The 11,888-nt window shown below is 47.0% G+C and overlaps 1 pseudogene; it reads left to right on the forward strand.

Moving 5' to 3' along the window:
* The window catches only part of LOC116826961 (solute carrier family 22 member 13-like), a 30,046-nt pseudogene extending 19,045 nt beyond the window's left edge, over positions 1–11,001 (forward strand).
* The last annotated feature ends 887 nt before the right edge of the window (positions 11,002–11,888 follow it).

Raw genomic sequence — 11,888 nt, forward strand, 5'->3', positions numbered from 1 at the left:
TGTCCTGCAGGGGGTGTGGGTGGAGGGGGCTGAGCCCAGGGCTGGGGCGGCAGCAGGGTGGGGGGAGGGCACTGGTGAGGAGGAAAGGGGGAAGCCCAGCGCTGGGGCAGCAGAGGGTGTGAGAGGGGGGAGAGCCCAGGACTGGGGCAGCAGGGGGGTGCAGGGGGGAGCCCAGGGCTGGGACGGGGAGCAGCCAAATTTTTTTTTTCTTGGGGCAGCAAAAAACCTAGAGCCGGCCCTGCCGGGTTCCCCCAGCCGCCGGAGCCCCAGGCCCTTTAATTTGCCCCTGAGGGCTCCCAGCCACCTCTTCAGCTGGGAGCCCGTGGTTGATTTAAAATAAAGTATCATCTCCCCACCCCTAACCTTCCTTTTTGGCCCACAGCTGTTTTGGTGGGGCGGCACTGGGGCAGGGTGTTTCTGCGGGGCTGGGAGGTTTTGGCCCTCAGCTGTTCTCTTTGGAGTAATGTGGCCCTCACTGCTTTACGAGTTGTGCAGGCCTGCCAAACAGCAAGTGTGAAAAATCGGGATGGGGGTGGGGAGTAATAGGAGCCTGTATAAGAAAAAGACCACAAAATTGGGACTGTTCCTATAAAATTGGGACATCTGGTCGGGGTGGCTCTAAACGTTTTGCCGCCCCAAGCATGGAGGGTCCGCTAGTCCCGTGGCTTCGGCGGACCTCCCACAAGCGTGCCTGCGGGAGGTCCGCTGAAGCCACGGGACCAGTGGACCCTCCGCAGGCAAGCTGCCGAAGGCACCCTGCCTGCCGCCCTCGCGGCGACCAGCAGAGCGCCCCCCGTGGTTTGCCGCCTCAGGCACATGCTTGGAGCACTGGTGCCTGGAGCCGCCCCTGCATCTGGTCACCCTAGTTGTTTGTGATCCAGGTTACACACGGGCTTTACGGAGTGGATTCATCTACACATCAAAGGGGAGGTTATTTCACATTATACCCTGATCTTGTAAAGTCGTATACAAAGTTAATGGGAGCTCAGTGTATTTGACTATCACGCCACTTTTATTGAGGTGCCTTAATATTGATTTAAGAGCCTAACTGTAGGCAGCACAATACAATTGTTTCTATTGAAACAAAGCACCCCCCAAATACAAACCTGAGCCATATTGCCTCAGAAGATCTGCATGTCTCCTATTGTAAACAAGCACAATCAGATTGAAGGTAATAGCACTGAAGACATATCAGGTAGATGAAGTTAGGGATACAGTTAAGTGGGTAACTGTGGTTTTTCAACCACTTTGTAGGGTCCTTCCAGAATCTGCTCGCTGGCTTGCAATGAAAGGGAGGATAGAGGAAGCCAAAAAACTGCTTCAAAGGCAGTGTGTGAAAATAAGCAAAGCATCCCACCAGAACTGCTGGATCAGGTAACGGGTGTTGAGATGGGAGTCGGTCACTCTCCTAAAAGGTTTGGAGTCAGGCGGTCCATTTGAAAAATGTACTGCACATGGAGAGTCGGAAATCTCTTGTGGGAGGGGGAGGGGGAAAGAGAGCCAGAGCATAAATATTTATATAAATGGATAAAAGAGCTTTAAAAATATTTTAATGGCTCTTGTGCTTCCTGTGAACAAACAGCTATGTTCACAGCATACACATACACAGAAGTTAGATAGACAAAAAAAGCCTTGCTGGAAAGTTACAGTTCAAGACTTTTATTTCTTAGAATTCTGAAGGACACACAAGAACCCCAAAACAGAGCAAGACAAAGTCAGCTACTCCCTAAAATACAGATATATAACTCACGTTGTCTTATTTTAGGCTGCTTACTGCTAGGCCTAGCTGGCATCCTTCCCTACAGAACCCCATAGCCTGCAAGCAGGAGCCCTGCTCCTCTCCCTCACTTTTAAGGTGACAGCTTGCAATGTCAATACAGCCCTTGCTACACTCCCCAAATCTTTCCTAGGCTCAAGCACTGATCACCTGGTTTCAGGCCTTGTAGTTTCAGTGCCACAAGGACCATGAAGGAAAGTTTTCTTGGTAAGCAGCTCTTGGGGGAAATTCTCTTTGAATCTTCTTGCAAATGACCTAAAATGTGTGTGAGGGCGGGGAAGGGAGAGATATTTTCAGAAGCAACTAATGGATTTAGATGCACGTGTTTCAAGTCAGTGGGAATTCTGTGCATAAATTCCTTAGGGAATTTTCAAAATCTCCCCATAGAAACCCAATGCTCTCAAACCTCATATGAGCAAAAACCTCATCGCTGTGCATTCATGTTATTTTCTTATCCTCCAAGGAGCCTCTAATGCCAACTCTTGTTTGCCAAAAATGGGGTAAGAAAGTCAGAGGTTGTGCTCCTTTGATGTGACTTTTGCAAACGCTTCACAAGGAAGTAACTGTACTGTCCCTTCAAAATCCTGCAAGTCGTTGAAAACTCCATCTGCCTCCCATTGCCCTGGATGACAAATTCATGGCCAGATCACGTACATGGGGCAGCAAAGATACTAGCCAGGCTCTTCTAATTAGGGCTGTTCAGAAATCTTTTGATGAAAGGTTTTGGGTTTTTTTGGTCAGAAAAATACTGATTGGTTAAAACCGAAACTTTTTGCACAAAAAGGTCAGTTTCAACGGGAAGGATTCTTAGGTTCGGGATGGAAGTGTGTGTGCATGAGAGAGAGAGAGAGAGAGACCCCAGAATAGCTTGCTGGTTAGGGCACTCGCCTGGGTACAGGTCCTTGCCACAACTCAAGCAGAAAAGGGAACGGTCATGCTGCAGTTCTCTGCCTCTCATCACCAGAACCCTCTTGGTACCAATCTAATTTCCCTGGGGTTGCTGGAAGTCTTTCCTTTGGCTTCAGTAGGAGTTGGATCCAGCCATTGGTTTCTCTTTTATATTTTGACCCTTTTGCTTGTGAATTTTGAAGATGACACCTGAAAAAAGAGCAAATCTGGAAATATCCTGGATCTCTTCAGGAAGCCACGCTTGAGGAAAACGACTTTAATTATGTGTTATGCCTGGTAAGTCCTTCAAATATTTCTCCATTTTATAACTCCTTAAAAAAAAGGAATGGATATCTGGTGTACTGAAATTTTGTAAAGCCACCTAATGTGTCTTCGGTTTCATATTAATGTGTGTCATCTTCTTACTCCCTTAAGAGATGAATGAGCAAATGTACTGTTCTGTGAAACAACACCACATGTTTTTTTCATGAATAATAAAGATGAAAGATAGCCTTGTGATCATAATGCTGAATTGAGACTCAAAAGATTTAGATTCAGTTCCTAGCTTTGCACAGACTCTGGGTGACCTTGGGCAAGTCACTTAACCTCTCTTTGTCTCAGGTCCCCATCTCTAAAGTGGAGGGTAACCCTACCTCTCATAGGTGAAAATGAATGTTTGTAAGGGGCTGTAGAAGTGCCATATACTAATGTCAGGGTAGGTCATTGATTCAGCAATGACTCAGAGTGCCACCTGCTATATCAAGAGAACTATTTCCTGTAGACCCTGGACTATCCTTAAAGGCCTCCCATCTGATTACTGCTCTCCTTGTGAGATCTCCGCAGTCACTGCCCAAACCTATACGGCTATAGCAAGGATCTATTAAAAGCACCAGTGCAGATATGACTAAAGTGATATCTTAGGGACAAGTGGAACAGTTTTAGATAAACCCTTTATTAAGCACAGACACTATGTATAGAAATTAGGTAACACAATTTCCTACTATTCTTTAGCTGCAGCCTCTGACTTCGCTCTGTCCTATGTTCCTATGTTTCTCTTACCCAGCATACAATGCCTCACAGAAAAATGATCAAATGATTGCAGAAAGAATGTACTCTCTGCACTCCAGAGGGGCCTTAGTCCATAGCATCCCTTTTCTTTTTCAGAGCCCTTTCTAAATTTCTTAATGGAACTAAAACACTATTAAAATAAACTAAAAAAACTATAACAAATACAGTAGCTGACTGAACAACCCTCGATCAGTCTCTGAAACATTTCAACAGTCTTCCAGTCCTTGTATGTACCCCTGTTCAGACTCGTTGTCCATAACAGGATCACTTTGTGAATTATTTTCAAGTGATCTTGTCTTCCCACGCTGAACATGTGAATTCTGACTTTGTCCCATGGACTGTGAGTTGCTTTTGCAATATCATTGATTCTTTCTGCTGGGAATCTATGTACATCTGACACGTTCCACATTTACTCACTATTTCTTTGGTGTCGCTATTCATCTGTGGCCAGAATACAATCTCTCTGGCTCTCCTTTTTGATTTGGTCTTCCCAAGGTGCCCTTTATGCATTCATTCCAATATTTTTCTTCTCATCACAGAGGGAACCACAATTGGTGTACCCTTATTATGCATAAGAACAGGTCTTCCTCTTCACGTGAGGAGTCCCATTCTGCATTTAATTTAATTTCCTGCTTCTCTGCGCACTTTAGCACAATGGTTAGTTTATTACAGTTTCCACATATTTGCCCAAATGCTGGGTATTTCCTATGGTCATGCTGGTTGCCACATCGTTGGCATTGTTTCCTGTTTTCTATTTTAATTTCTGTGAACCTTTCCCTTGCTAGCTTAACTCTGCTACTGAGTCATATGCTTTGTGACTTTCTCTCTAGGGTTTGTATTTGTTCTGCTGTCTGGCATAAACATATTGCCCTTTCTAGTGTCAGGTTCGTCTTCCTTAGTGACCATTCATGAAGCTGTTATTGGTACGCTGCAGGACACTCTGGCCTTTAGTGAGGAAATCTTTTAGTTTTCCATATTGGCAGACCTGTTTGTAAGTCTAACAAACCTCTCTATTGTTTCCCTGCATTCTATGTTCTACTTTCTCATTCTGAACATATATCTTTCACAAGAAACATTTTTTTTCAAATGACACAATGATGCTCCAACATTTGCTTTATTTTTGCAAAGCTTTCCTGTCTTTCCCCACCTGGAATGCATTGTGTACACTCATGGCTAATATGCCTGCTACTGTTAAGAGCAGGGCAACCTTTTGCTCATTCTCCAGTTTATTTGCCCCTGTGGCTTTCATATGTATTTCATTCTGCCTGTCTGAGTTGGCAGCAACAAGGGCCAGGTTCAGCATCTAGGGGTTCCGTTTCAATAATGCAATGCAAAACCAGCTCGAGCCCCCACCCAGTGACCTGGGACAATTACTTACCAGCCCCCAAGAGCCTCTAGGAGGCAATACTTCCCCTCTCGCAAGCACAGAGTCTGTGTGTAGCAAAATCCTTTTAATAAAGGAAGGAAACAATGCGGCATTATGTTGGGGAAACACCACAAACAGGATTAATAACACAAACCGTGAGCAAAAGACCCACCCCAAGTAAGTTTTTCCCCTCAGGATCTTAAGTTCAACCACCCAAAAGATCACCCCAAAGTCTCAAAAGTCCAACACCCCAAAAGTCTCTGTCCCTGCAGCCCTAGAGTTCAAAAGTTTATCTGCAGAGTTCTACACACACATACCCCAGCTGAATGGAAATGGGGCTGAGGGAAGAAAGGGGCATGCAGGATGTTAAGGGGCACCTTACGTCGTCCAAGGCCGACTGCCTTGCCTCTCTGTGGGGTTCTGCTGCAGCCTTCACCACGAGCCGCTCCAGCCATCCCACGAACTGCCCCACTCTGCACCGCTTCACTCCATTTGCCATCCCATGGGCCACTCCAACCGTCTCACAAGCTGCTTCGCTCCACTCGCCGTCCCATGGGCCACTTCAGCCGTCCCACAAACTGCTCCACTCTGCCAACCACTTAGCAATACATCTTCAGGCTCCCCCACTAGTTAACACAGCACTCTGTGATCTTAGCTTTTTAGTGATTTTAGCTCTTAGCGATTTCTGCTTGTAGTAGGAGTGCCATTGGCCCAAAGTGAATTCAGCACAGCAACCTGTAACTAGACTCTTAATGGAATCAAAATTAGCTTTGATATTCAACAGGGGAGAGAGGAAGAGGTGCAATTGGTGTTTCAGGCCCTCAAAGAGGGCCCATCCCATCAGGTACAAATACCTGTCACCAACCTCTCTCAATTCACTGGGTTTTGGAACCCATGTCCCTTGTCTAGTGAGTGCTACTTAGTTGATGGTGAGTCCCTTGATCATAAAACAGTTCCACTGGCCTTGATTCACATAATCAGGGTATCAACACTGTATTCTTCCTGCCCCAATAACAGAGAAACTGGGGATCCCCACAGCAGCCTAAGTGACCATTTGGGGCAGCTGTGGGGTCATGCTAGGCAGAGTGGGTGTGCCTATGCAAACAAGACCAGCCCCTGAAGTTCTTTTCCACAACTCATCACAATTCATCACCAGATGTCAGAGAAGAGCTCATCCTGACTCTTCTTACAGATATGCAGCACAAATTGCTGTTTGAACCTTTCTCATATATATTCAGCACTTCCCCTGGTCCTCACAGCTGCTGGAATATTTGCTTACAGTGGTACAGGCTCAGTAGCAGCCATTTTGATATTACCTCCCTCACTGGGTCTTCCAGCACTCCATGCCTTGGCTTTCATGGAGTACTTACTCTATAGCACAAGTAGTGGATGTGTCTTCTCCCCATGGAAACAGGGGTCACCTAAAGCTAACCACACTCCTGGGGATGTATACACTCTGCTCTGCTTTGCTTTCAGGTTTGGGAACAGCCTGGTGTACTATGGCCTCAGCCTTAACATGGGGAGTTTTGGCTTGGACATTTACCTGACGCAGCTTGTGTTCGGGGCTGTTGAAATACCAGCTCGCTTCGGCTGTGTCTTCCTACTGCAGTGGTTTGGGAGGAAGAAATGCCAGGGCTGCTTTCTGCTCCTGGGCGGAGCCACGTGTCTCATCATCACCTGCATCCCAAAAGGTACACAGCAAGTCCCTGGAGTGCAGCTCAACCCACCCAGTACCTGGAACAGTCGAGTCCAAGACACTTTCCTTTTGTACTCCATTTTCTTTCCTTCCATAGCTCAGCTGACTAGGGCCCTCTCTATTGACTCCTAACACTTGCTTTCAGTGCCTGAGCCATGTTTTCTGGAGATGGCACCCACATGGCTCCATTCCTGATGAATTTCTGGATTTTCTTAGTGTTACTTTCTTCTCTCTTTACATTACCAGTTCCATAGATGCCGACTTCTACTGGCGACGGTGAGTGCTTCACCCCCCCCGCCCCCAGTCCCGCCCTGACTCCACCCCTGCCCTGCCCCATCCTGCCCCCATTCCCCCCAACTCTGCCCCCTCTCTTCCCCAATTCCGACTCCTTCCCCAAATCCCCGTCCCAGAACTTGCTACAGCTGTTTAGTGGTGGCAAGCACTGGGAGGTAGGTGGAGAAATGGGGACGCGGGGGAGGAGGTGGAGGTGAGGTGAGTGAGGCGGGGAGCTTGGCTGCTGGTGGGTGCAGAGCACCCACTAATTTTTCCCTTTGGGTGCTCCAGCCATGGAATCAGCACCTATGCCTGGTTCTTTAAGATTCCCCCAGTCTCGCAGGCAAGCTCCGTGGAACAACATGGTGTGCCTGTCAAGGAGACACTTCCCTCTTGCAAGACAAGGAGAAGTTTTTAAGGGCTGGAAGTGTTTTTCTTTTCCTCCCACCCTCCTCATTTTTTCCTCTTCTTTTCCCTCCTGCTGCCTGTGATCTCACTGCCTTCCCCTGTTGTTTTGGAAATGCCGGCAGTGTGCTCAGCACTGTACAAGATGCAAGGAAACTCGTTACAAATTTCTTTAGAACATGCTGATGCCATGGTTCTGTACTAGCACTTTTCAAAGGGACTGGAGCGGGCTGGAGCGATTCATGCTTGCTTCAGCCTTCGCCAGTGCTTGGGGCTTGTTGCAGAGCCAGTGATTTGAGTAGCGACAATAGCCTGCTGGCATCTGGGTAGGTAGGTTAGAAAATCTGAATCCCCTGTGCTAATTAACTAAACTAAAAAGGGCCACCTCATTCCCCAGCAGCTCTCTGGACTCAGAACTCTGCAGACCCCCTCGCTCCGGGTGCACTAGGACCCAAGCAGGGGACTTCTGGATGTTCCAGCCAAAACTGTATGACTGTTCTCTGACTCTGTTCTGTGCTGCCAGGCTATTTGCCTCAACTCTCCCTCTCCCTCCTCAGAGTCTCTTCACCTCACCTTTACTCCACAACTGCCTCTGTTTGCCAGAAGCTGGGAGTGGACAACTGGGGCTGGATCACTTGATGATTACCTGTTCTGTTCATTCCCTCTGGGGCACCTGACATTGGCCACTGTTGGAAGAGAGGATACTGGGCTAGATGGACTATTGGTCTTGACCCATTTGACCGTTCTTATGCCTCTCCACCCCTGCGCTGTCCCATCTCCCCTTTCCCTTCTCTTTTCTTTTCATGTAGCTGATCCCCTCCTAAGTAACCCTCCCCTCCTCCAAAACTGTGGCACTTACGTGCCATTAGCCAACATCACATCGATCGCTTTGCTTGTATATTCTACCCCTGCCCCCACCTGTGTCTTTCTGGTCTATTTACACAGTATTATCTCATTGTTTCCTTGTGTTCCACTGTTTGTGTTTTCTCTTGTCTCATACTTAATTTGTATGGTCTGTGGGGCAGGGGCTGTCACTTTGTTCTGTATTTGTACAGCACCTAGCACAGTGGGGTCCTGGTCCATGACTGGGGCTCCTAGATGCTACCATAATAACAAATAAGAAACAATCATAAAAATAAGAAAAAAGAACATAATGGAAAAGATTTGCAAAGACAGAAAGGGCAGTTTTGCAGCCAGCTCTGAAAGTTAACCACTGAAAGTTAATTGGAATTGAGGGCATAATTCTTATTTGTGCCTTTGAAAATCTCCCTCAGAAGTATCACGAGCTATATTTGATGTTAGTGTAAATCCAGTGAAGTCAGCGGCTGATAGAACTCTGCTGACTTCACCTGGATGATTCACTGCCCCTCTCTATCTGGCTCCTAGAGGGTATTACAGTGTAACTTATCTCAAACAACCATCCAAGAGAGTGGCTGCAATTGGTTACCTAATACAAGTTGGTCTCTACTGGCAGGTGGCTGAAGTTGCTCTGGAAACCTTGAGGATTCTATAAAGTGTGGTTCTAGTCTGACAAGGACTTACCCCATGGATTGACTCCCTGTGTGTGTCTCAAGTAGTATTTGTTGACTTCAATGCCAGAAATAAGTTTTCACTCCTGTTGATTCTGCAGATCCAGGACATCTATGGTAACTGGATTCTAACTGGGCTAGTAAATCATTCGCACAATTGCAAAAGTTCTAATTGCAGGGTCAAATTCTGCCCCTCATTATGCAGTTGTCAACAAGGGCATAGTCTGAAGTCAACCGGGCTGCACAGGGGTCATTGGGGAGCACGTGAAGATGGTGAGGGTTACACAGGAGTAAATAAAAGCATGATCTGAAGGTAAGGGGCTAGAAGGTATAACTGAGAGCATAATCTGATCTGGGCAATCTCTGATTACCGGTTATAGTGATGAAGAGGAAAAAACACTCAGCTTATTTTTCAGAATCCAGGGTGAGTTTGTAGGGCAGGTCGCTAGGGAAAGGCTCTTGGCACTTGGTACACCAAATACATTTGATCTAGGAATTGGGGAGGCGTGATAAACGCGAAACCCTGAGCTGCCATCTCTGCAGTCGCTTTCCAGAGCAGAACCATCCTTTGATGCTGGTTCTGGTGATTCCCATTGGAGGTGTGTTCCTTAGTGTAGCGGTACATGTATGCTAGCTTTGCCTCCTGGCAGGCCTGTATGGGACAGCGCTAACTGTGCTCACCGCTCCCCCACCCCTATATAAGCTTTGTATAACAGTATTGCCTTTTGCCACCAGATTTGCCGGCGGTGGTCATGACGCTGGCTGTGATAGGGAAGTTTGCCCTCTCAGCCTCTTTATCTACCTCCTGTGTGTATTGTGCAGAGCTGTTCCCGACAGTTCTCAGGTGAGCTCTCCTTCCTTTGCCCAGGAACTGGGTTTACTCTAAGATTGAAATCCTTAGGCTATTTTCACCACTAGGTGGGTTATTATTTTCACTGGTAATGGAGGCTTTCAGGAGTGAAATAGTGGCTCAGAAAGTCCAGAGAGTTCTATTTTCTATGATTCCAGATGATCTGGATCAATCCCTGATGAAAAAATAGCCCTTCCTCCTATACTCCACTCTAATTCCTCAGCAGCCCCACTCTTTAACTTTTCTGCAATTGTAGAACAGGCAGTGGTCAGTCTCCAGTTTTGATCTAGAAATCAAATGGATTAATTTGAATCCAAGATGCTGTGGTGATGTGGATCACAGACATACTGATATAGAGAGACAGTATTGCTCTGTATTAATGGCTTTGAGTTGAGATAAGACGCCAGACCAGGTGACCACCTGCGTCGTTTACTGTCTGAGAGGCAGCATGGCCTGGGAGCATGGAGCTGGGCTGGCTATTTTCCTCAAAACCAGAATCCACTAGTTGTTGCTTTTTCCTCCCATATACCCACTGATGGATGGTGTTTCATCAAGTTAACCTGTTTGGAAAACATCTTCCTTTGGCCACTGTTTTTTTTCCGCAATAATCAGTTACAGTCAGTGATCAAGACCCCACTGAATTGAGCCCTGTGGTTACTTTAAGCATCCTTCTCCAAACATTGGAGCTCTATCTACAATACTGCCCCTACTGATGGTAATGCAAAGATGGAAGATTTCTGCAGATATTTAAAGACAAAAGGCTTTTGATTGACTTCCAGCATCACTTAACGTCCTGGGAAGTAGGGCATTGATCAGGTCTTGAACTGGGATTCTGCTACGCTGCAGAACAGAACAAGGATCTAGACCACTGGAGACAACCCCATAAGCAAAGACCTTCTACTGCATCCTGTTCACACCTTCTCTGCTTTCCTCTGTTACTAGGCAGACCAGTTTGGGTTTATGTTCTATGTTAGCCAGAATGGGTGGCATCATCTCCCCTCTAGTTGGTCTCTTGGACAAGTACCATTACGCTATTTCCATGGTGATATTTGGAAGCACTCCAGTGATTGCAGGAATCCTCTGCTTCCAGAGACATTCGGCAAAGAGCTTCAGGATTACACAGAGGCAGCTGTGGCTAGCCAGCGGTAAGTCCTCAAAATATGTTTGCAGTGTTTCCCATCCCCCTCGCCTTTTCACATGTTGCTAAGTGGTAGTGGTGGAGTCTTTTGCTTCCCTCTTCAGCGGTATTCAGGCAACTGAGACAAAAACTATCCCCAACTGAGCTGCCAGATCTTTCAGACCCATCCGTGAATTAAATGCACCATTCACCCACCTCCCACTTGCACTGTCAATACTCATGCTAGCAGGTAGCTTGATTCTGAAAGGAAAAGGTTAAGCAATCTGATTGTGGGGGTGCAGAGGGGAGTCAGGTATTGTGGAAAATGGGGAAGCCAACCCATAGGGAAATGTCAATCCTTATGTGCCTGTCATCTGGGCACTAACTTCCTAGGATTTGGGGAAACATATGTGCCACCTCCCATGCCTGATTAGCTCTCTTGTGCAAAGTGCATCTTGATTTGCCCCAATCCGCTCCCAATCCTTTTCCAACTCTGCCATAGGGCTGGGAGCCGGAGAGGAAGTCAATGCGCATTGGCAATAACTGCCATGGAGACCAGTATAACCGCATGGGAGGGAGTAGGTGCAGAAACACGGTCAGTGTGCTGTGAGCATGAGGCTTTCTGCTTGAAGAGGTGAGCACCATCTTCTGCTGGTGGCAGGTGGAGTCCTGCAGGTTGAAGAGGGCTATGGTTTTGTTCAGGGAAGGAAGAAGGGATGAAATTGAGGTGTTTCTGTGGGTTGGAAGGTGCTGAAGAGAGCAGTGGAAGAACTGTGGGTAAGTATATATGCTCTCAGTGGCTCAGAGTAGGCTGTGTTTGGGGCAAGGGGAATGTGAGCTGGGCAATCATAGAATATCAGGGTTGGAAGGGACTTCAGGAGGTGTCCAACCCCCTGCTCAAAGCAGGACCAATCCCCAA

The sequence above is a fragment of the Chelonoidis abingdonii genome, chromosome 2, assembly GCF_003597395.2.
Source record: "Chelonoidis abingdonii isolate Lonesome George chromosome 2, CheloAbing_2.0, whole genome shotgun sequence".
Classification (NCBI taxonomy): domain Eukaryota; kingdom Metazoa; phylum Chordata; order Testudines; family Testudinidae; genus Chelonoidis; species Chelonoidis abingdonii.